General features: G+C 40.3%; 1 protein-coding gene across 4 annotated transcripts in view; it reads right to left on the reverse strand.

Moving 5' to 3' along the window:
• The window catches only part of GMEB1 (glucocorticoid modulatory element binding protein 1), a 536,371-nt gene extending 524,350 nt beyond the window's left edge, over nucleotides 1–12,021 (reverse strand). For 3 of the 4 annotated variants that reach the window (XM_044059987.1, XM_044059986.1, XM_044059985.1), the window contains exon 1: nucleotides 11,944–12,020. The gene's annotated coding sequence lies outside the window, so the exon portion shown is untranslated. Of the gene's footprint in view, nucleotides 1–11,943 lie in introns of all 4 variants that reach the window. The other variant, XM_044059984.1, reaches the window with a different exon arrangement.
• Between the last annotated feature and the right edge of the window lie 12,039 nt (nucleotides 12,022–24,060).

The raw sequence follows: 24,060 nt of genomic DNA on the forward strand, positions 1-24,060 counted from the left end.
CAACAATGAATAGAATGTGCTGAAGGGATAGATTCCATTTGCAAAGACTTCCCTTGCTATGGAACAAGGTCCCGATCTACATAAGACAGAGCCCCTCACTATCACTCTTCAAGAGGAACCTTGACAAGTGGATGGGTAACAAAGCTCACACCAGGGATCATACCAACAGCTCTACTAGATAGGGGCCAGGGGTACTAGCTGCTAGATCAAGGGCCTAGGGAACTAACCAAAGGGGTGGTGAATACCGCACAACGTGGCTGGGCTAATATATGCCTTCGGGCAGATAGCCCAGTATCTACCTATGAACCTATTAAAGAAAGTTGAGTCAAATTAACCCTAATGATTCTGAAGTTTTGCTATACAAGTAGAAACATTTTTGAGATGGAAATATGTATAGAACTGAACAGTCTAGATCTCTGGTAAAACCTTTGCCAACTTCTAATAAAAACAATGGCATCAGCTGCAGAAACAGATTGTTTAAAACTGGAAAAAGGGTCACATAAGTACATGTTACACCAGTGATTATCACACAAGATTACAACCTCTGAAAAGCAAGTTATCATTAATGGTATGCCTATCTGATATGAAACTATCTGCTAGAATGTTTAAGACTGCATTATGTTACTGTTAATTAAGTGCAATGTTTTAACTGGTAAAAGTCATAAGCGATGACTGCTAGATTCAGACTCTGGGATCACATTTATGCATGCAGGGAAAATATTTACTAACAAAGCTGCTGAAGTAGCCTGCATTAAAGGAGATATGAAGAAACATCCCAATACTCAGTCCAATACTATGTTTGGGAAGATATTTCATCCTGCTGGTATAGTAACTGATTAAACAGAACAACATAATGGAATTATTTTCTCTGATTAAAGATTTGTGAAAGCAATGACAAGAAGGTAGTCTTTTGACAGACCACTCTACAGGAAAGTGGAAGGGACCCAACAAGTGAATAAGACTACAGCTATACATCTAGGTAACTTAAAAAAAATGAGGAGGGGGTAATCACCATACAACACAGTGCATGAATGCACCATAGATCATGGTATAGTGTTAGAAAGCAATAAATGCACAAATGTCACAATATAATTCCAAGTACAAAAAAAAGGTAAAACTTAGAAATCCTTTGCAGAGGTACAGCAACCTTGAAAAGAGAAAGGAATTGAAAGGTTGGTGTTCAGTCACTCTAGGATAGAGCGATATGTACACTAAGGGAAAAGAAAAAAAAGAAAACTCTCAGAGTCCTAGTGATATTCCTAAATGAGCCAAAATACAGGAATACTCTAAACATGTTACTGCCAATACATGTGACACACTACAAATAGTTAGTGTCAATTCAGTACGGAATGAATAAGACAATAATAATTATGAGGTTCAGAAATACGGATAAAACAACAGGAATAAGTACAGATATTAGAGGAGGGAATTAAAACTAATTAGATAAAAGCATACAACAGTAGAGAAAGAAGTAGGAGGAAGTATAAAAAATGTGGATTACAGTACTTGCAAACTTAGGCTGAAGTAATTAGTGCAAATGTGGCACAGACAAACAGCAATTGACTACTATGAGTATGTGTGAGATTTTATTCCTTTGCCTATCACTTCAACCCAGCACTTCTCAAGCCATAAGGCCTGACAGTCTGTTTACAGAAAGGCACGATAACGTGACAAGAGTAATGCACGGAAAACGGTGTAAATGTATTTACTAAAGTAGTATGAACAGCAAAATAATTACTGCAAGTAATGAAGTAGTAAGCAGATGAAATGATGATAACCGTTTAAAAAGTAGAAGCACGGAAGCCAGATACTGTTATGAAAAAAAAAAAATAAAAAGAAAGAAAAATTTGCATTAATTAATGAAACAGCCAGGGTACTTAAAAAAACTAAAACACATGCAAGCAAAAACTAAGCCAGTGTGGACAAAGACACTCAGCTAGCTCCTATGCTGATGAGTGCAAGTAGATGGATAATTTTCAAGCATATCTGAATATGCTACCAACATGATGGAAGGAGGCAATGTCTGGATTGCAAAGGCTTAAACAATACTGACTATGAAATTAACCCTGCTCTGACTTATAACTGGGGTCCATTTCTAGCATGGGATCAAAAACCCTAAAAATCTGTAAAAAACTAAGGAAGTCATGTTTTCATTTCAGGGAGGCCCAATGCCTTATAAAGTCTAAAAATGTACCGATTTCATGTGAGAGCAGGTTAAGTGAAGAAAAGTAGCAGTCTGTGAATGTGTATGTAACTTTCTCCCTGTATCCTTTTGTGTTTTTCTCCCACGACCACTGCTAAAAAGGGGTGTTCCACCCATTTGGACTTTCCTGATCACCAAAAACAATAAATATGTGATCTCACTGCTTATCGGTGTTAAAGCAATAGAGTGCTAAACGTACATTTGTTTTATTCCAAAATGTGTGTTCGGTGAAGTGTAGTGTGTATACATGTTTGTAACAGTGGATCTTAGGAAAGTAATCACACAGTGCACAAACAACACCCTGAAAAACAACACTGTCCAACTACATCAACTTCTTAGAAACAAGCTTAACTATTGCCAGAGCAAAAATACTACAATAAAAATAAGGCAAAAGAAAACACTAACCCCCTACTGGCTAATCAGAAAAGAGTATTACTGATAAAAATGGCCTGAATTCTACCTCCAGGGATCTCAAACTTACAGCAGTCTTGGTTCAAGCATCCCTCAAACCAGCAAATACTAGGTGAAGGAAACTACTGTACTACATACTAGCAGCTATGACTAACTTTCTTTTTTTTCGCTTTGGAGATGGTTGCCCTCAGCTCAGTTTGTCAGTCCTCATACAGACCTTGTGTTTTTTCAGTCTGAGACCCCCCCAATCTAAACTAATGAAAAATTAACTTACATTTTTGTAGATTAGTCAAGTGTATCAAAAAATCAGCATCTAGTTCAAAAACATTAAAACCATAGGAAAAAACACTGCCCATTCATAAAAGCACACACAAACTATCTAAAGCCTTATTCAGTAGAAATTCAGGTAATTAATGAAGTCCACAGAGGTCAGTGGAGAACACTACTTCTTCTTTCGGCTTTTCCCAATTGGGGGTCGCCACAGCAGATCACCTGTCCGCTCATGATTGGCAGTGGTGTTTTACGGTGTCGAGTTGCCAGCCCGGCGCCAACCTTCCACAGAAGGCACACACACGCACTCACACCTACGGCCAATTTAGAGAGTGTCCAATCCACCTACAGCATGTGTTTGGAATATGGGAGGAAACCCACCCGACCACAGGGAGGACATGCAGACTCTGCACAGAAGGCACCCCAGCTGGGGAACGAACTGGAGAACCTCTTGCTGTGGGGTGGCAACACTAACCGCTGCACCACCGCGGCTGCCCAGGTCAGTGGAGAACACTACATCTACAAAAAAATACAAAGAAAATGTTGAGGCCTGGTTTGTGTAATACATAAATTATCTTACACTGCATGATAAGGAAACTCAGTTCCACTAATTGCAAAATGCACTCCCTAAACCTACAGAACAAGAAATTCCATACATCATACACAAAAGCCCCCAAAGTATCCTGCATATATAGTGTTCACATCAACTTATTTATGTTGTTTTAAAACTCTTTTTGTTATCTATACTAGGGTTAAAGACTTTTCTGTGATTTGAGGGAGGATCACTGTGACAATGTGGTAAGAGTCTGAGCTCCTATGTTCTAATCAGTTTGCAAAAACAAATGCCAATCATTATTAGAAGCATTAAAATATCATAGAGAAAGAGCCAATAAAAACTAATGAGAATATAGGGAAAAGGGCCGACTTTCAGACATTGGTACTTAAACTAAGGCTGTTTATAAAGAGGAAGGATGACATTCACAAAGTATCATTCCTCTCCAAGGAGGATGGGGTGTTCTTTCACAGCAGAGCCACTGGACACACCACTAATACAATTAAAGACACGCAAAGGAAATGCTGTTTAAAGACTTCAGAGTAGCAATGTCACATCACAAACATCAGAGGCTTAAACTCCACTTAGAATCAAAAGAAAGCAAGACAAAAAAGTGCCCCCCAAAGCATGATGTTGCCAAAGGTCTTGTACATAACAGATGTCCTTAATAGAGTTCTTGTCCAGCAGTTGAAAACTGCATATATTTTCATGGTTTGTCTTTAAGCCAAAGTGTTGTTCAGGGAAAAGTTTACAACTATATAAAGTGGGAAAGAGAACCATTCATGCCAATGGCTACATGATACTAAACAGCTGCAGGACAAAATAAAAAAAAAACAAAGCTAAAAACTTTCAATATACGATGCCTTTAAATGATGTACACACAAAAATAAAATAAACTACATGTACCAGTGAAAAGATACAGACCAACTGTGTTTTACATTTAACAGTACTGCTGTTTTAACTAATTAATTAAGCTAAGGTTTCTGGATTAACATAATGCCTATAAGAATGAACATGCTCCAGAAGCTGACTACAGAACTCCTGACACCAATGCAGTAGTCAGGTTAGTAGGAAAATATGATGGGATGGTAGATTCTATTTATAAACCAGATGGCAGGGTGAACTCAAGAAGCAAGCACACTGCATCCAATAATTTTAGGTGTAAAGCACTGTATTTTATAAAGACCAGATAATTAACGCACAACTTATTTGTTAAATGCACATTTTGATTATATTAGGACACTGTTCAAAAAAGCAACTACAGACATAATAATAATAATAATGGGCGATTTCAACTACACCCACCATTAACTGGAAAAACTACTCATGTACCAACTCCTTCGCTCAACGCTTTCTGGAATTCATAAATGCCAATGCCTGGATCAACTTATCCACACCCCCACCAGGGGACCTAGTCATTACCAACACAAGTGACCAGTGTTCCACACCTGAAATCAACCTCTCATTGGTCAGATCAGACCATAAGCTAATCACCCTAGATATCTGCACCCCGCCCCCACCCACCATTAAGGAAACCACGGTAAAAATTTTCTACAAAGCCAACTTCATGATTCTTAAGACAGAAGTGGAACTTCATGACACCCATGCAGATGGACAATAGTTACGACTGCTGAATCCTACACAAATGCACTCTATAAGCACTTACAAGAGTGCATGGATTGTGCTATCCCAAACAGAACAAAGACGCTATCCTCCAAAAAATGGAAGCCAATCTGGTGGCCCCCTGCCATAAACAAACTCTACAACAGAAGGAAGAAACTGTTGCAAAAGAGAGTAAAATCCCATGAGTGGAGGAGCTCACTGGAGAGCCTCAATAAGAAGCTGAGATACCTTATAGGATCCTCCAAAGCTAGCTATGAAAACAAAATCGCCACTGATTCTAACGGCAACCACAAAGCATTCTATAGCTATGTCAAAAAAATCAATGGCAATACCCAGATCTGCTCTGAGTTACAGCACAACGGCACGAAAATTACAGAACCAACTGATATTGCCAACATCCTGGCAGATAGGTTTAGTGCTAACCTTACCCCCCCCCCTCACCCCTAAAGGGCCCATATCTATACAGGAAGAATGCAGAGTTCCTGCAATAGCATCTATGCAGGTAAAAGCTGCACTCTCTAAAACCAAAAACACAGCATCCATGGGACCGGACAACATCCAAGGCTGCATTTTACATGAACTTCAGAACGAACTGGCTCCCCACCTAAGCACCATATTCAATCATAGTCTGACACCAGGCTTTGTGCCCACTGAATGGTGCACAGCAACAGTTACCCAACTCCACAAAGGGGGAGCCACCACTGATCCTGGGAACTATCGTCCTATTAGCCTAACGAGCCTGGTCTTCAAGGCCATGGAACTCATAAACAAAGACACTGGTAACCTCCAAACTCTGGACCCCATCCAATCCGGGTTTGTGAAAGGCAGATCATGCCTTATGAACCTGAACGACTTCTTTGAGGCAGTCACCAAAGCCGTAGACGAGGGTAAGGTGCTTCACACAGCCTATCTTGACCTTGCCAAGGCTTTCGACACCACCCCCACATTCTGGAATTATAGCTAAACTAGGTATAAATCCCTACATCACAAGATGGGTTGCCAACTGGCTCACTGACAGAACTCACACTGTAAAAGTTGGAGACTCCAAATCTGACTTCAAACCAGTGACAAGTGGAGTACCACAGGGTTCAGTCCTGGGACCTCCTATTTGGTATCTACTTCTCTGAAATATAGGCCAACACAGAAGGCCTCTGGCTAACGAAGTTCGCAGATGACTGAAAACTAGGAGCAATAGTCGAGTCCTCAAATGATGTGGACATCCCACAGAAGGGGCTCACCGAGACATATGCCTGGTATCAGAGGCATGGCCTCAGGCTCAATGCCAAAAAGTGCACTGTCATCCTCTTTGGTAAAAACTCTGTACCCATGAAATACCACATAAACGGCAGTCTACTTAATGCCAAATGTGTGAGGAGACCTTGGGACCCAGGTGGACATTAGTCTCTCCTTTGATAATCACATCGCCACAGTAGTCAGGAAATCCTTCTATGTGGCACACCATCACAAAAGGGTTCTCATCGATGAAAAAAAGAGGCCATTGTTCCCCTCTACTCGGCACTCATTAGACCCATTATAGAGTACAATGCCCCTTTTGGAATGTACCTCACAAGACATCTGCAGCAGCTGGAAAGGCCATAGAAGTACCTCACAAAGAGGATTACTGGCCCCAAACAGATGCCTTACACCGACCGTCTCAAAAAACTCCAGCTTTACTCTGTAGCATATCGCCTACTCCGAGGAGATCTCTGCCTAACTTATAAAGCTATGTCAAACTCAGATATGTTGGACATGCTACACCTAAAGAAATCCCAATCCCTCTGAGCTACACACTCAAACCTTGTCACCACAATAAACAGGACATGCTGGAGGGATAGATTCCTGTCCCAGAGACTTCCTATACTCTGGAACAAGCTACCCATATATGTCAAGCAAAGTTCATCATTAGCACTCTTCAAGAAAAATCTTGATGAGTGGATGTGAAATAGGAAATACACCCCGGGGATCACTTCTGTGGCTCTGCTCGACAGGGGCACAGGAAATTAACATACTTGGGTGGCATAAGCCAGGGAACCTTGTTGGGTAGGCTTACTTAGGCCCCTGGGCCAATAGCCTAGTACCTACCTATGAACCTAAAAAGTATACCTCGTAAACAAACCGAAGTACTTTTGTTAAACAACACAGTTGCAACCGAAACAACTACAGGGAGTAATGAACTGAAGTTCTAATGGCAACTGTCAAAAATAAGAGAAATTCAGTTACAAAAAACGGACTAATGTTGGTTTTAACAGCACCTCTTTCAATGAAATATTTTGTTTCACATTTAGACTTTAATCATAACCTATTACTTCTGATAATAAACTACTGTGACATGACCAAATATTCTAACAAAGCTTCTTCAGTACTGTATCCTCTTTAAAGTACACTTTTTAGCTCGAGTCTTAGAAACATCATGCAACATCCTCTTCCATTTTGAATGAGCAAATGTATGCTGTTTATCATATGCATGGGAAAGGGGATTTAATAAAGCATAAGATCACAACAGGCAGGCTACAAAACTCGCAAGGGCTTACAGCTATCCAGTGGCCATTGATATAGGTAGACTGGAATGGTCAAGTCTTCTATCCATCAGCAATGTCTTCCTACAAGAAATTGCATTCTTATCTGTGCAACGTCTAGCTGGAATGCAGGAAATAGTAATCAAATGGGACAGCTGGCTGAAATGTTGTAAGACTGTATTACTGAACACTGCAGACACAGATGAGTTGCTCAGATAATCTAAAGACGATGCTGACATAATACCCAAATAACAGTGTCACTTGCAATTGACTTCAAGAAACCTGTACGGAAGACAGTAAAAATACTCGAAGTGAAAAGAGGCATTAAATTCACCATGTTTGCATAACTTATTTCAAACATACTACACAATGCAATAAAGTCACTGTATGACAAACTGTCACGGAACTTAAAAACAAAAATGTCCCCAAAGGAACTAGAATCCAAAGTGTTGGCATGAGATAAGGAGCACGATTATCAACAGGCCTCCAAGGTATTCCCTTATTTATTAATTTTGTTAACTAGGTTGGTAGGCTGGTCAACAGAACATTTTCAGCCACAACTATTCTACTTACAGTAATAAGCTAATAGGTTCAACTGTCAAGCTTATAACTTATGGGGCTTCGATAAGGTCTTTATAACATACCATTATTTCTGAAAGAAGGCAATGACTGACTTCTTCCACTTCTAAAGGGACACTTTTTTCCTTAGTATTGGGACGTACAGTGCAACATCTGTTTTTTTCTGTTTCTGCTTCTTCTTTAATATTGTATTTCTTGATGTGGCGTTAGCTTCCCCACTGGAAGGTTTTAGGCATAGACTGCTAATGAAGAATTGGGTCACACATAGTCTTACAGACCAGGTATATAAACAAAATATAATGAGATGTCCTGATGTTTTTCTGAATGGAATGAATTTTCACTACTAGAAAAATCCAAAGGTAGAAATCACTATACCTTTAGAGTTCTTTCAGGTGTCCTGCTCAAGGGCTACAAAATGCAACAATTCAAACCATTTTCTGAATCTAACAGTAGGACACAGTGGTACTGTGATCTTCCTGGAGTGGCTTAACATACTCTTTAGAATTACACAGGCTAGAGGATATGCCGTTTAACTGGTAAGTATCACCGTCTCTCAATCTTTGCTACTTACACTTTGAACTTTTATCATATAATAACTTATCCCTTTTTTGTCAAGTTTCAAGATGCTACACTTACTAATTTCTGTACAATATGGAGAATTTATGCATCTTATGGAAGCAAATAAGCAATTCAGTTTGCAATCTTTAATGTGTTTCATTACCTCTAGCTTATTTCCCATTGTTATATCCAAAAAGAGCAATCCAAAAATTAGATGCTTCCATACAATAACTCCTATCAGGACAGAGAGGGAAACAGACCGCCCTGATGTATTGCATCCTGTTGCTTAGCTGGTGATTTATCTGCTAGATTTCCTAAGGGCCTATGTGTAGTGCTTTTAACCTGTCAAGTGTTCCCCTCTGTAGAATAGTATCAAAAGCCTCAACAAGGTCAAAATAAGTGGTAGGCACTAACAATCCTTCAAAAACTGCTGCTAACTCATCATAATGCCACAAGACTCAAGGTGAGTGTCAGTTCGGTACACAGGTTTAATACTATGCACTGATAACATGTTCTCTACAACAGTCCTGGATTTGATTACCACAGTTTTCCTCAGTTCCTGAAATAGGCTGCCCTTGCCTATTAAGTAGGGTATTTTTTCATGGCAACCTTTAATACCAGCCTGGATGGGTGAGCACAAACTTTCACATGGGAAATGTAGAGAAAGTCTACTCGAAGGTGAACAATGCTAGCCTTGTGCCAGTACTTTTTAACATGTTGAGCTTCTCAAAGGTCTCCTTTGACCATAAGCTTAGTACGATCCTATGAACCTAAGGACCAAGACTCCCCCTTAACAAACTAGTACTGTTCCTGATCGAACAGCAACATTTAAATTTTGTATTTATTCTTCCTTATGATACAGGTGTAGATAAATAACTAAGTTACCAATGTCACCCTGTGTAGGGTGTTTTAGCCCACACACCCATAGTTATTAAACATAACCCAACACCACAGAACTGCAAGGATGAAAGCTTGGTCAACTATGACCACAAACAAGACCTGAAAAATGTAAAAAAAATATTCTTGGACTTGTAAATTCACGGAGGTGGGATCAGGGAAACTTGTGTTACCCCAATTACCATCTGTCCAATGCTTTATTTCTCATATTATACAGATGTAAGAAAAAGTAAAATGTTTAAATATCTTCTTCCTTTGCATGTGACTGATGAGAAATACTGTAATTAAGCTATTAAGTGACTCTATCCACATTGATTTTCAGGCTTCTCATGAAATTCTGCCAAATAGCTCATTTATTTATTGCCTTTTGTTTACCAGGATGGTCCAAGTGGGCATTCAGGCCAATTTTCAGCTAAGAACAGGGAAGAACAGCTCCATTAGAGTTACAAAAAATTATAAAGAATTTACAGAGAAAAATACTCAGTTTCTCAATGATAGAAATGGGATTTTAGAATCATCCAATGGGTGATACAATCAAGATAGTAGTTAATACAATTTGATTTCTGTAGAACTGTTACCAGTAATAAAAAGATTATATACATAAACACACAAATTTAATTAAGAATCAATGAAAAGCAGTATATAGTTACATATAGGATTTTTTTACATATACAGAATAAGGTAAAAGAGCTGGAAAGTTAGATATTTGTGATAGTGATGAGGTCCGAGACAGACGGAGACAAAGACAAAAAGTCAGTCAGGGTATGAACAAGAACAGAGCCAGGAGGAGTCTAGGTGCTGCTTCAGGTTATTTTTAAAAGTAGAGGCTAATAAAAGGCTTAACTCTTGTTTTTAATACAACCCAGCAAAGTGTAGGTCAGCTAGTGGCATGATGTGGCACAATGCAACAAAATAATAGGGAAACACTTCAAAACAGTACACACTTCAAAACAGTACAATCTGTAAACATCTATGCAGAAATGGGAAAGTACTACCCTGACAAAAGCAAAACACCCACTGCCTTCAAATAAACAAACATTTTAGTACATCTTTTCAAACACTAGCTTCAATCTCAACACTCAGGGATCAAAACATATCTGTAGTTTTTTTTTTTTTTATTGTTTGTGTGTAAGCAGATAAACATGTCCCGCACGGACCAGCTTATGGCATACGCAAAATTCAACTGCTCTGCAAGAATATGCCACTCTAAAGCCTAAACTCCATATCTCTACATCACATTTAATTTTAGGAAACTTTAATTTTAGTTCCAAATTTAGCGCTGTCATTCCCAAAACTGTAAACATTGATGACAATCATTATAGCTGCAGTGTTTATTTCTACTTTAGAAAAATACGTTAATAAGCATTTTTCTTTTCTACATGAATTCTATCAACATTTAAAAGTCTCTATTTTTGTACACGTTTCCCTAATTATTTTTATTTGCCCCTAAACGCAAACTTATCTATCTTCCACAATTACTACTGACCCTGTACATTAGAAAAGAAATACATAACTTGATGTCATCCGTAAGTGAAATATGATGCAATCACAATGTGACTTGCTTCATCACTTTCACGCGTGTCAGTAACAGGTGGATTATTCTGAGATATACAATGTAAACAAGATAAGCGAGTAAAATTATCCACTCAAGACCATCTAAAAGGTGGGAGTGGAGCTCTGCCTTAACATCCCCATATGAATTTTTCGCTTACTTCTCTGAACAAACGTTCAATCCCTCCTACGTCTGGGGCGTAGCCCCTACTTTATTTAAGTCCTTAATACAACAAAGATCTCACACGTCATGTTGAACTTGCAAATTCCCCCCAAACTTAGCGATCTGTCCTACACCTTTAGTACCCTGTATGGCTAGCTCTTCCCTTACTCAATAAATGAAAAACTGTTCTGTGCGCCTCCATATTGAGTGATTACGCTAGAACACCTCAAGGGAATTCTATGACCCAGCACCCTTAAAGCGCAGAACCACAAACTTATTCAAAACAGTCACAACATATTCGGACAAGACAAAGTATAAAGAGTTAGAGGGTGACGATAGCTGCCCCACCCCTGCGGCGGCTATGGCGCAGCCCCCTCCCCCCAGCGTGCTCCCGCACCATGCCGGCCGGCCGTCCCGCTCCGCTCTGACGTCCCTCTCCGGGTACGGCGCCACGTACAGAGAACCACGGCGTGCGACAACAGCCTCCGCCTTCCACATCCACACGCACGGTCGCTCATAGTCTCTGATGCGTCTGCATCTTTCGCCATATGGTACTCTCAGTAAACCCCACTCTTTATCTTTATCCGTTTGCACCTTCCCGTTCCCCGGTTTTCCTTACCTTTTACGGCGGGCCCATCCTGTTGTGAGTCACTGCGCACGCGCTTCAGACCTTAGCTGTACACTTCCGGCTTGCGGATCCTTAAAGCTATAGTCATGCTGCGTACGAGAAGTTTTATGCATGAGCTGGTGTTATTTAGTTTAGCCGTATTAGTCCTAAGTATACCATCACTGATTGGCAGATGGTCTTTTTTTGTATTTTGTAAATTGTAGAATGTACTGGAAAGCCCCGTAATTTTAGTGTCTATAGGATAGAAACTGCTTCGACCCCCCAAGAAAATAACTTTTTGCCTGATGACAAAAAGAAAGGAAATGCACTGTGTTGGGGGTGGGGGTTAATATTGCTAATCATGTTGAGAAGAATGTTAAAATCACATAATAATAGTTTGCCATTTCTTCTAAGTTCTTGCACATGTTTACTTTTGTATATTGTTACTAGTGGAAACACTTTTTTGACTGAAGAAAGTGGTAATTTTTCAAGACTTTATGGTAGTACTTGCTTTATTATGGTGGCTGGTTTAATACTGTATGATCTGTCTAGTGTAGTATTTCAAATGTTTTACTAGATTGAGTTTGTGTTTCGACTCCTAATATGTAGCTGTGGTGCATTGCCATTCTTTATAGATCAAGCCATTCTCATCCAGGTTTTATGTTTCAGGAGAGCTTTGTCATTATTTTAACTCGTCCTTTTACTGTTAGCATAGTTAAAAAATTTGGACTACGTAATACATTCATAGGTTGGTACTAGGCTATCTGCCCAAAGACATTTATAAGCCTAGCCAGAATGTGTTGGCTTTCGCTGCTCCCTTAGATTAATTCCCTGTGCCTTTGTCCAGCAGAGCCACTGAAGTGATCCCCGAGGTAAACTTTCTGTTTCCCATCCACTCGTCAAGGTTTCTTTTGAAGAGTGGTAGCGAGGAGCTCTTCCTAATGTAGACTGGGATCTTGTTCCAAAGCATGGGAAGTCTCTGGGACAGGAATCTATCGCTCCAGCACATCCTGTTTATTATTGTGGTGAGGTTTAGATCCCTAGAGCGTGTGGCTCCAGGGGATGAGGTTTTCTTTAGGTGGAGCATGTCCATCACTTCTGGGTTGGACATGGCCTTATATGTCAGGCAGAGATCACCTCTTGAGTAGGCGGTATGCAACCGAGTACAACTGGAGTTTCTTCAGTCGAGCTGCATAGGTCATCTGTTTGAGGCCAGTGATCCTCTTGGTGAGGTACTTCTCTGGTCTGCTGTTGCAGGTGTCTTGTAAGGTACATCCCAAATGGGGCATTGTACTCTATGATGGGTCTGATGAGTGATGAGTAGAGGGGCACAATGACCTCTTTTGATCTGGATGAGAACCCTTTTGTGATTAGGTGGGCCACGTAGAAGGATTTTCTAACCACTTTGGCATGTGATTATCAAAGGTGAGACTACTATCTACTTGGGTCCCCAGATCCCTTATTACGTCTTCTGTATTTAAGGGACTACCACCTATGTGGTAGTTTGTGGGTACTTTGTTTTTTCCAAAGGGGATGACTATGCACTTTTTGGCATTTAGCTTGAGGCCATGATTTTGACACCAGGTATCCGTCTCAGTGAGACCCTTTTGGAGGATGTCTGTGTCAGCCAGAGAGTCAATTATAGCCCCTAGTTTGCAATCGTCTGCCAACTTGGTCAGCCATAGTCCTCCTGTGCTTGTCTGTACCTCTGAGAAGTATATGCCGAATAAGAGGGGTCCTAGGACTGAGCCCTGGGGAACGCCACTTGTAACCGGTTTAGAGTCGGACCTAGCTCCCATAGCTCTAACTATGTGGGTTCTGTCCGTGAGCCAGTTGGCAACTCATTTTGTGACGTAGAGGTTTATGTTCAGGCTGGTGAGCTTGTCTATAATACCAGAATGGGGAATGGTGTCGAAGGCCTTAGCGAGGTCTAGGTAGGCTGTGTGTACCACCTTTCCCTCGTCTATAGCCTTGGTAACTGCCTCAAAGAAGTCCACCAGGTTTAGGAGGCATGATCTGCCATTAAAGTCAAACTGGGTAGGGTCCCGTGTTTGGAGGTTCCTAGTGTCTCTGTTAATGAGTTCCATGATGATGTGCTCTATAGCCTTGCAGACCAAGCTAGTCAGGCTGATAGGGCGATAGTTCCCGGGGTCTGTTGTGGCTCCACCTTTGTGGAGCGGAATAACCGTTGCTGTGCACCACTCTATGGGTATGTAGCCTGTGGAGAGGATGAGTATGAACAGTGTGTTTAGGTGAGGGGTTAATTCACCTTTGAGCTCGTGTAGGACGCAGCCTGGGACACCATCCGGTCCCATTGATGCTGTGTTTTTGGCTTTGGAGAGGGCTGTTTTAACTTGAGTGTCTGTGATTTCAGGGACTCTGCATTCTTCTGGTATGGTTATGGGCCCTTTTGGGGGTGAGAGGGGGGTGAAGTTTGCGCTGAACCTGTCTGCCAGGATGTTGGCGATATCGGTCGGTTCAGTGTATTTTGTGCCATTCTGCACTAACTCCAAGCAGATCTGAGCATTGCCTCTTAGATTCTTGACATAGCTAAAGAATGCCTTGTGGTTATCTTTGGAGTCCTTGACATTTTTTCTTTCAAAGCTCGCCTTGGATGATTTTATGAGGGATCGTAGTTTCTTGCTGATACTGATCAGGGATGTCTTCCCTTCTTGGGATTTTACTTTTTTCTGTACTAGTTTTCTCCTTCTATTGTATAGCTTGACTGATTTCCTTTTCTTGTAGGCGTGAGTCTTGGTTTTACTTGGGATGGCATGATCCATGCATTCTTGTAGCTGCCCGTAGAATGCATTAGTAAATGATTTTTCAGCTTGGACAGTGTTATCCTTCAGCATGGGGGCTTTGAAACTTTCCACCTCCGTCTTAAGTAACATGAAGTTTGCTTTTGAAAAGTTTTTCATGGTGGTTTTCTTGTCCGGGGCTGGGGGGCGGAATATGGATATCCAAAGTGATTTCTTTAGGGTCATATCTAACCAGCGAGGGGTTGACCTCTGGTGTGGAACACCGGTTGCCCATGTTTGTGACCAGGTACAATATGTTGTCACCTCTGGTGGGAGTGTTGACCAGTTGAACCAGGACGTTGAGTTTATCAGTTCTAGAAAAAGTTGGGCAAGGGAGTTAGTACTTGAGTAGTTCTCCCAGTTAATGTTTGGGTAATTGAAATCACCCAATATTAGGGTGTTTGGTAGGACCTTTATGTTTCCCACTGTTTCCAGAAATGCAGAATGGGGGTCCTGGGACATGGTGGGTGATCTGTAGCAAGCTACAATTTGAATTGCAGTTTTGCCCATTGTTAGTTGCACGTGGATGATCTCTGAAGCATCGTGCTGTGCCACTAACCTGGAGGTGTGGGTATCCTTGATGAATATGGATACGTCCCTGCCTTTTGTATTTCGGTATGGGTACTGTGGCTGAAATGTATGGTATGAGTTGTAGCCTGGTAGTGCTGGGGTGCTCTCTGGAGCCTTAAACCAGGTTTCTGTTACTGCACATATATCAATTTTCTCCATACTGAGGAGTGCCTTGAGTGCATGCATTTTGAGGTTTAGACTTCTGGCATTGAGTAGCATTACCCTCAGTTTTTTGTTACATGTGCTATTTACGGTGGTGGGTTTGATATTTTGTTCCATTACAAGTGTGCTGTGGTCAGAAATTGAAGGAACCCTCTTACTTTACATTACTCTTTTATGCAGTATGAATATATTTTAAACATATTTGTTTTGCTCCATATTACTAGAGTGTGGCTGCCATAATGACAGTTTTGTATGTCAGATGACATTCCTTTCCCCTGTGCTCAGTGTCCCCACTTTGTGACCCTTTTTTGGCCATTTTTATGCATTAGGTTGATCTCTATGTTTACTTTTGAATGAGGGTACTTGAACTGGTGCTTTAAGCATTCGTGGAAAGTGTTTAATTAGTAGCACATTTGAGTTAGGATTCTTTAAATTGTCAGACAGTTTTATATAGGCTTGTTTAGATTTACATAGACATACTATTTTGTTTTGCCTGTACAGAGTAAGTATACAAATTGCTTTTTAAAAATGTTTTTAACTAAGGTATATTTATGTACTTGTTCACTTTCAGTCAAATTTGGCAAGTTCTTGGAGTTGCTCGCCCAACTGCCACAACAGATCTGATGTGTCTCTGCACAGCATACTTCTTAACTGTACATTTTTTTGCAGAATGTCCAGATTTTTGCCTCATATTTTTTATCTGTTTTCTCATAAACTTGTGCTCTTCTGGTAAATCCTTGTCAAATTATCGAGGGTTGAAGTCAGAAAATGATAGTAATTTGAGTTTCAGACTTCATACCCTTCATAAAATTCATGTTAATACAAAATTTGTTATTCCATCAACTTTCTAAGTTTGTAAGAGCAATATTTAAAAGTGTCCCTATTTTGGGGGCTTTGTCCCCCAATTATTTATGGCTTTGTCCATATTTCTTGCTCTAAGAGGTACGTATACGTATTTTCGTATGGTTGGTCCATGTTTCATAAAGTTGTGGTTTTCTGGCAAATCTGTAAAGACTGAAGTTAGAAAATAATGGCAGACATTTGAGTTTCAGAATTCGTACCCTTCAGAAAATTCATGCTAATGCAAAACATGGTATTCTATCAACTTTCTACGTTTGTAAGAGCAATATTTAAAAATTGTACCTACTTTTGAGTAGTTTTTGTCTCACTTTTATTTATGCCCTTGTCCAGATTTCTTGCTCTGAAGTTGAGGTATGCTGCACAGTAAACATTCAAACTACAAAAGAATATAGGTTTACAGTTCAAGTGGATGTTAAGGAAGGCAGGCTACAGACACCTCGCCATGTAAGCTTTATTTCTTGAGACAAAAGCCTTAAATATAAGAGTAGTAAGATGTAAAAAAAAGTACTAGAAGATTTCTGCAAACTGAGCATTGGAAGTTGTGTTGCACAGAAATGCACACAAAGAAAGATAAAAACAAGTTTTCTTGTATGTGACAGTGCAGTGATCATTTTAGATAGAAGAAAATATATTCTGGAATAAACAAAATGTGCATTTGTGTTAATAACATTATTTAAGTCTTTGTTTAAGGAGCAGCATTGTTTTTGATGACAGTGTGTTCAAACTGTTAAGGTTTCCAAGCAGCTTTGAAAGAGAATGAAAAATCGAGGGAAGTGCATTTGTAGTCTCCCTCACAGTAAATGTGCAAAAATAAGACATTTATTTACAGAATGTTGTAGGGTTTGTATTTTGCCGTAAAGGGAACACCCGTGCTCCACCCTGACCTTTATCAGCAGTTATGTATCAGTAGGTGTGCATGTTTGCACCCTAATGTTTGAAAGCCTTAGGGAAAAACCCGGTTGTAAAATAATACATTATGTGCTCCATTCCTTTCTTTTATTTGTTCTCAGGAAATGGAAAAACAAAGCTGTAATGCCAAAAGATATACTGTAGTATGCTTAATTGAGTCTTTTAAACTATTAAAAATGTTTTTGGTTTTTACCACATCTGTCAGCCATGTCCTGTAGCCCCTCTTCCGTCTTTCACTCCAGCATCTCTGATGATTGTCTTGCTTACACACCATCTGGAGATCTTGGGAGCCTAAACCACAGCAACAAAGATATACAAGTTTGAGGACAGCATTCCGTATTCCTGCAGCAGAGTGGTTCTAAGAAAAATACACATAATAGGACACTTAAACATAAATTTATTTATCCTTTGCGTGGTAACTTTTTGCAAGGGACCTGAGGTGGTGTTTAAACTCTTAGTGGAAATTTGGCTAGGGTATTGGGGAACTTCCCTTACCCTTTTCGATAGGTGCCATGAGATCTATTAAATTCACCTGAGCTGCCACCAGCTCGAGTAAATGGGGCCTCAGTTTAACATCTCATCCAAAGGATGACGCACACAGGAGTGCAGCCACCCATCTTATGCTGCACTGCAGTGTCAGTAATCAGTCTACCTGATGTGGTAATAGAACCCACAGTCTTCTGCATGAAAGGCAAGTGGCTCACACCTCTGAAAATAAAATTATAAATTTATATCTTGCACAGAACCAACCGTATAAGTGACCACCAGCCCCCCACATAGGTACAGAACCACAACTGATAGGAGGAGGAAGCCTGCTTTGCAACATTGATCAAATAAACATCCGTTTGTAAGGGTGAGTATACTTGCACAACAGTATTGTATTTCTCGTAAGGATACTTGTACATTTCTGTAGCAATCAGGAGAGTGCCAAGCAGTTTATCTTCAACTGTCATAACAAGTTAAGATAGTCGTACCATGCCCTGCAGGGTAGGAAGTGCAGATCTCACTTCAGCTGTAGATTGGACATCAATCTGTAATGCATTAAAAAATGTATGAACAGCTGCCTAAGTTTCGGCTGCACAGATTCATCCCTAATATAGCCAGTAAGCAATATCAACATGCTTAACATGTTTTGAACCATTCTTAAAAGTTCAACATAAAACTGTCACAGTTAATAGTCATTGTTACCATTGTTGAGTATTCATCTTCTACGGTACAGCATCTCTGGCAATTACTGCTAATTAGTAAACATCAAATCTAAAATTAATTTATTGGTCTTAACAATCATCATATTTGGTACCAGCTTTACTAATAATCTAAGTTTCAATGCATTCACATGCATACACATTATTAGTCACTTAATCACTTTACAAGTGAATAAAACCAGTGACCTCATACATTCGGCGGTCCCCCCTCTACAAAACCGAAAGTGCTCTCCTGGATAGCCTTCCAGTGGATTGTGCTGCTACAGCTTTTATTATAACATTGACAGCACGCTACTTTACTTTACAAGTGAATGTAGGTGCCTCTTTCATGATGAATGTTCTCTTAAAATTTTACACTTATAAGCTACTCTGTACTTTACAAGTATTGACAAAATAGCTGAGTATAGCATCCTACCGCTCACTAAGTCAGGGGCAACAGCTGCATACGGCCTCATAGCCTCCCCCTCATTCTTTCAGACTAACAAACTTCCCTCCAGTGACTCCCTTCAATACTTCCTGTAGTTTGGCGATACTGTTCCTCAGAAACGTATTTGGGCCCAGGGCTTATAATTCCCTAACAAAAGGATACCTTCGACCCTCTATCTTACTGCCAGGCTTTTCCCTTGGACTTTCACAGACAAGTGCATGAAATTCTTAATTAACTTTTAAAAGCTAGTGCAAGTACTTTCTTTAATTCATCTTTATTGTAAAGCCATCCTATGCTATTTTTCCTCTATTCCTGACTTAACCAGGTAAGTGTCTACACTTATACTGATAGTTTTTGCTCTGCAGGCTCATTTTTGCTATCGCTTTGCTAGCTCCAGGTGCTACCTGCTCCGTTCTCCCTCGCTGCACTTGGGCACACTCCGTTCCCCTACCCCCATTCCCAGACACACCAAGATCAATTTCCTTTATTCCTAGACAGGCTATTCCCCTTCCCCATCCCCCATTCAGCACTCCATCTGCAGTTTTCAGTTTCACTTCATCCATTATCTCATCAAGTCTAATTTCTGACTCTTCTGCATAAGATTTTCTTTAATTTATCTACAGTCTGTCACCTCTGACTTTAACTATAATCTACCTTCTTTACTATGCCTCCAATAAAGCCCATAATTTCTCTCCCTGTCCTGCTAGCTCTGTAATTCCTAGCCATTTATACCACTTCCTTCCAGTCATACCTTCTCACAAACAACCCTTCCCCTACCTTGCCAGTAATTGAGGACCTGCATCATGACAAACCCACTGATTACATCTCCCCTACCTTTTAACACCTCCCTTACTCTACTATTCTCTCTTAGATATTTTCAAACCCACAGCTTTGCTACTACACTTTATATATATATATATATATATATATATATATATATATATATATATATCACAGTCTTTTTTCCAAGCTAAGATGTCTTACTCTCCATTCTCTTACCCATATTAAACTGCAATGTGACATCCATCCTAATCTAGGCCCAACCCTCGCCACATTCTCTACCCCACAAATCCACATTCTGACACCTCCCCTAACTCCACAACTATCTGCCACTGAAAAAAAGTAACTCTGACCTTCTCATTAACGTCAACCTCAGAAGCTTGATAAACAAAGTACATGAATTTCATGCTGCCATTGCCCTTTACTCCCCTGATATAGCTGTCATTACTGAAACATGGCTTAAACCTCATATTAAATCTGAAGAATTTCTTCCCAATGGTTATAACATCCTCAGAACTGATAAGAGTAGACGTGGTGGTGGGACTGCCATTTTGTTTAAAGACAATCTTAAAGTGGCACAACTTAACTCTACTCCACCTGATATCCCTAATTCAGAAGTTTCAGTAGCATGCCTAGACATGAATAATCATGTCGATTTATAGCGATCTACCTTTCCCCTGCTAATAACCTCCAAAATATTGAAAACATCCTTGAATGGGCATCTGCCAACATCAGCCATGAAAATATTATACTTGGAGATTTCAACCTTGACTGGACTATCTGCTGTTCCAACCCCTTACTAACTTTATAAACCTGTACAGTTTCTGTCAAAAAATTAACCACCCCACACGCATCTACAAACACACCAACAGGCAATCCATTCTTGACTGGATTTTAACAAACAAATCCAATATTAGCTATGATGCTGGGTGTCTCCCTGACACACTAAGCGATCACTTCCCTGCCTACTTGATTAGAAAACATGCACACAATTCCTGTAACATTTTATTTCACTACATTCACAATAAAAAACACTTTTCACCTACCTTATTTAATAATCTTCTTCAACAATATAACTGGGCACCTCTAAAAACTCTTCAATTGGACTGTGCAGAACAGTACTTCAATGGTGCTTTCCTACAAATACTTAATGATCTAGCCCCAATTAGAAAAATCGTACCAAATCCAAACAGCTTCCCTGGTTGTCAAAAGACACAGTTCTTATACTAAAATGGACAGAGCCTGGTATCTCTTTCAGAATAATAGAAGTAAAAAAAAAATCTCATTACCTACCAACAACTTCAAAACCAAGCCAAAAAAAACTAATTAAATAAGACAAAAAAGAACTACTTCCAAACAAGTCAGCTAAAATACCAGAAAAATCCCAAAAGATTCTGGCAAACAATAAACCTCCTTCTCAACCCAGAAAAACCCACTACCCCAGCCCCAACTCTGACCAACCCAAATGATTGCATAGCCACTCAATTTAACTCCCATTTTATTAACTCAATCTCTCTACTAAACAACCCCTAATACGCCGCTGTCCATACCTCAAACCTCCAACAGTAATTCTATCTTTCTCTATCTCAAACGTATTCAAGCAAGTTATATTAAAAATCTCCTTTCTAAACTAAAATGGTGCATACTAGCTACAGACCAGCTACCTGGTGACTTTCTACAACTAGCTGCTACTTCCATTGCTTACACTATATCTATTCTCATTAACCGTTCAATCTCTGAACAAATATGTACCACTTCTCTGGAAAATATCTCACGTTATACACTTACATAAAGGCGGTCCCTCTGCTGATGCATCCAACTACAGACCCATAGCCATTTTGTCACCACTTGCCAAAATCTTAGAAAAATGTATACACAAATATATATTGGACCACTTTCTGTCAAATAATATATTATCTAATACATATGGTTTTCGACTTAGGCATAGCACCAGTACAGCTCTAATTAGCTTTACTAATACAGTAACTCAACTCAAAAACAAAAGACGACTAGTCTATGCTACATTCCTAGATATGTTAAAAGCATTTGACACTGTATCTCATCAAATACTTCTCAATAAATTGGCTTTCTACAACTGCAGCTCTGAAGCCTTAAGCTGGTTTCATAGCTATCTGTCGGATAGGAAAAAAGCCACTTTATGGGACAATAAACTCTCTCCCAGCTACCTATATGTGCAGGAGTCTCACAAGGATCTATCTTTGGCCCACTTTTATTCACAATTTTTATCAGTGACCTAAACTCCTCAGCAAATCCAGCCTCAATCATACCATATGCTGATGATACTGCCCTAATCTGCTCTGTCCCTTCTATCAAGGAACTCCAAGAAAAAACTCAGGAAGCCCTCCACAATATTGAAAACTACTTCGCCCAAAAAACTTATACTTAACCCCAATAAAACCAAGCTTATGATTTTCACTAATCAGTGTCAAAGATCTCACCATTGCACTGCCCTTCTCCAGCTTTACTGGTTAGACCTCCCTTGCTTGCTTAATCTGACTCAGCTACTAACTGCCCATACAGTCTTATGCAAACCTGACAACTGTGCAGCTCTGTCTGACTTTGCCCAACCGTACACTAACCTAAAATCTCGTAAGTCTGCTGATAAAGTATTGTTGAAGGTTAATAAAACCCAAAATTCTCACTGCGTCTTCTTGTACTTGCATATCATTGCCAAACACTGGAATTTTCTACCTCCGCATATTCTGTCCATGAGTGATACACATTCATTTAAACAGTCCCTAAAGGAATATTGCACCAAACATAGGCTTTGTTCATGTTCTCTACGAGGCTAACTAATTTAACCCTTTGCTGTCTAACTTCCTTCTCTCCACCACCCATTGTCAGTATTTCTTGGCAGTTGAGCCTTATTAGCTTCAGTTTGTGATTTTTTTTTTTCAGGATAAAAATAACTACATATTTTTGTTTTGTCTAAAGCCGCGGTGGTACGGCGGTAGTGTTGTTACAGCAAGAGGTTCTCCCATTTGATTCTCGGCTTGGCTTGGGAGTGCCTTCTGTGTGGAGTCTGCATGTCCTCCCCGCGGTTGGGTAGTGTTCGAAAGACATGCGTGCGTAAATGGGCGTGCCTTCATTGAAGGTTGGGCGTCAAGCTGGCACCTCCGCATTTCATAAAAATCTACTGCCAATCATTAGCGGACTGGAGTTCCGCTGTGGCGACCCTTTACTGGGAAAAAGCCGAAAGACAAACAACAACATTTTTGTTTTGTCTGTATGAATAGTATAAGCTTATTGTAATAGGTTCATACTAGGCTATCTGCCCGAGGGCATTTACAAGCCTAGCCCATCGTTTTGTGGCTTACGCCACCCCTTTAGTATGGGGAACTATACCCATTATTTTGCTGTGCCTCTGTCGAGCAGTGACACTGAGGTAATCCCTGGGGTATATCTGCGATCTCCCATCCATTGGTCAAGATTTCTCTTGAACAAGGCCAGCGAGGTGCTCTGCCTCACATGTACCGGGATTTTGTTCCACAGCATAGGGAGTCTTTGGGTGATGAATCTATCCCTCCAGCACGTCCTATTAATAGCCGTGTCAAGGTTTAAGTCTCCCGCCCTTGTGGCTCTGATGGATCTAGATGAGGTGAAGCATATTCATCAAATCTGGGTTTGATATGGCCTTGTATGTTAGGCAAAGGTCACCTCTGAGCAGCGGTAAGCGACTGAATAGAGCTGGAGTTCTTTCAGTCGGGCAGCATAGGACAGATTTTTGAGACCCTTTATCCTTTTGGTGAGGAACTTTTGTGGCCTCTCCAGCTGCTGCAAGTGTCGGGTCAGATACATTCCGAATGGGGCATTGTACTCAATCATTGGTCTGATGAGTGATGAGTAAAGGGAGACTATGACCTCCCTTGATCTAGATGAGAATCCCTTCATGATAAGGTGGGCAATGTAGAAGGTCTTCCTAACTACTTTAGCTACATGGGTGTCGAATGACAGACTACTATCAACCTGGGTCCCCAGGTCCCTGATAACTTCTTCTGTGCTCAGTGGATTGCCACCTATTTGGTAGCTAGGGGTAACCTTGTTTTTCCCGAAGGGTATGACTATGCATTTTTTGGCATTTAACTTTAGGCCGTGGCTCTGGCACCAGTTATCCGTTTCTGTGAGACCCTTCTGAAGGATATCTGTGTCAGATGTGTTTTCTACTATGGCCCAGTTTGCAGTCATCTGCAAACTTTGTCAGCCATAACCCTCCTGTGTTTGCTTGTACTTGGAAAAGTAGATGCCAAACAAGAGTGGGCCCAGGACTGAGCCCTGTGGGACACCACTTGTGACAGGCTTTGAGTCTGACATGGCGCCAGCAACTCTGACCCTGTGTGTTCTGTCACTCAGCCAGTTTGCAACCCATCTTGTGATGTATGGGTTGACATTTAAG

Source organism: Protopterus annectens, chromosome 1.part2 (assembly GCF_019279795.1).
Source record: "Protopterus annectens isolate FY-2018-M chromosome 1.part2, PAN1.0, whole genome shotgun sequence".
Classification (NCBI taxonomy): domain Eukaryota; kingdom Metazoa; phylum Chordata; order Ceratodontiformes; family Protopteridae; genus Protopterus; species Protopterus annectens.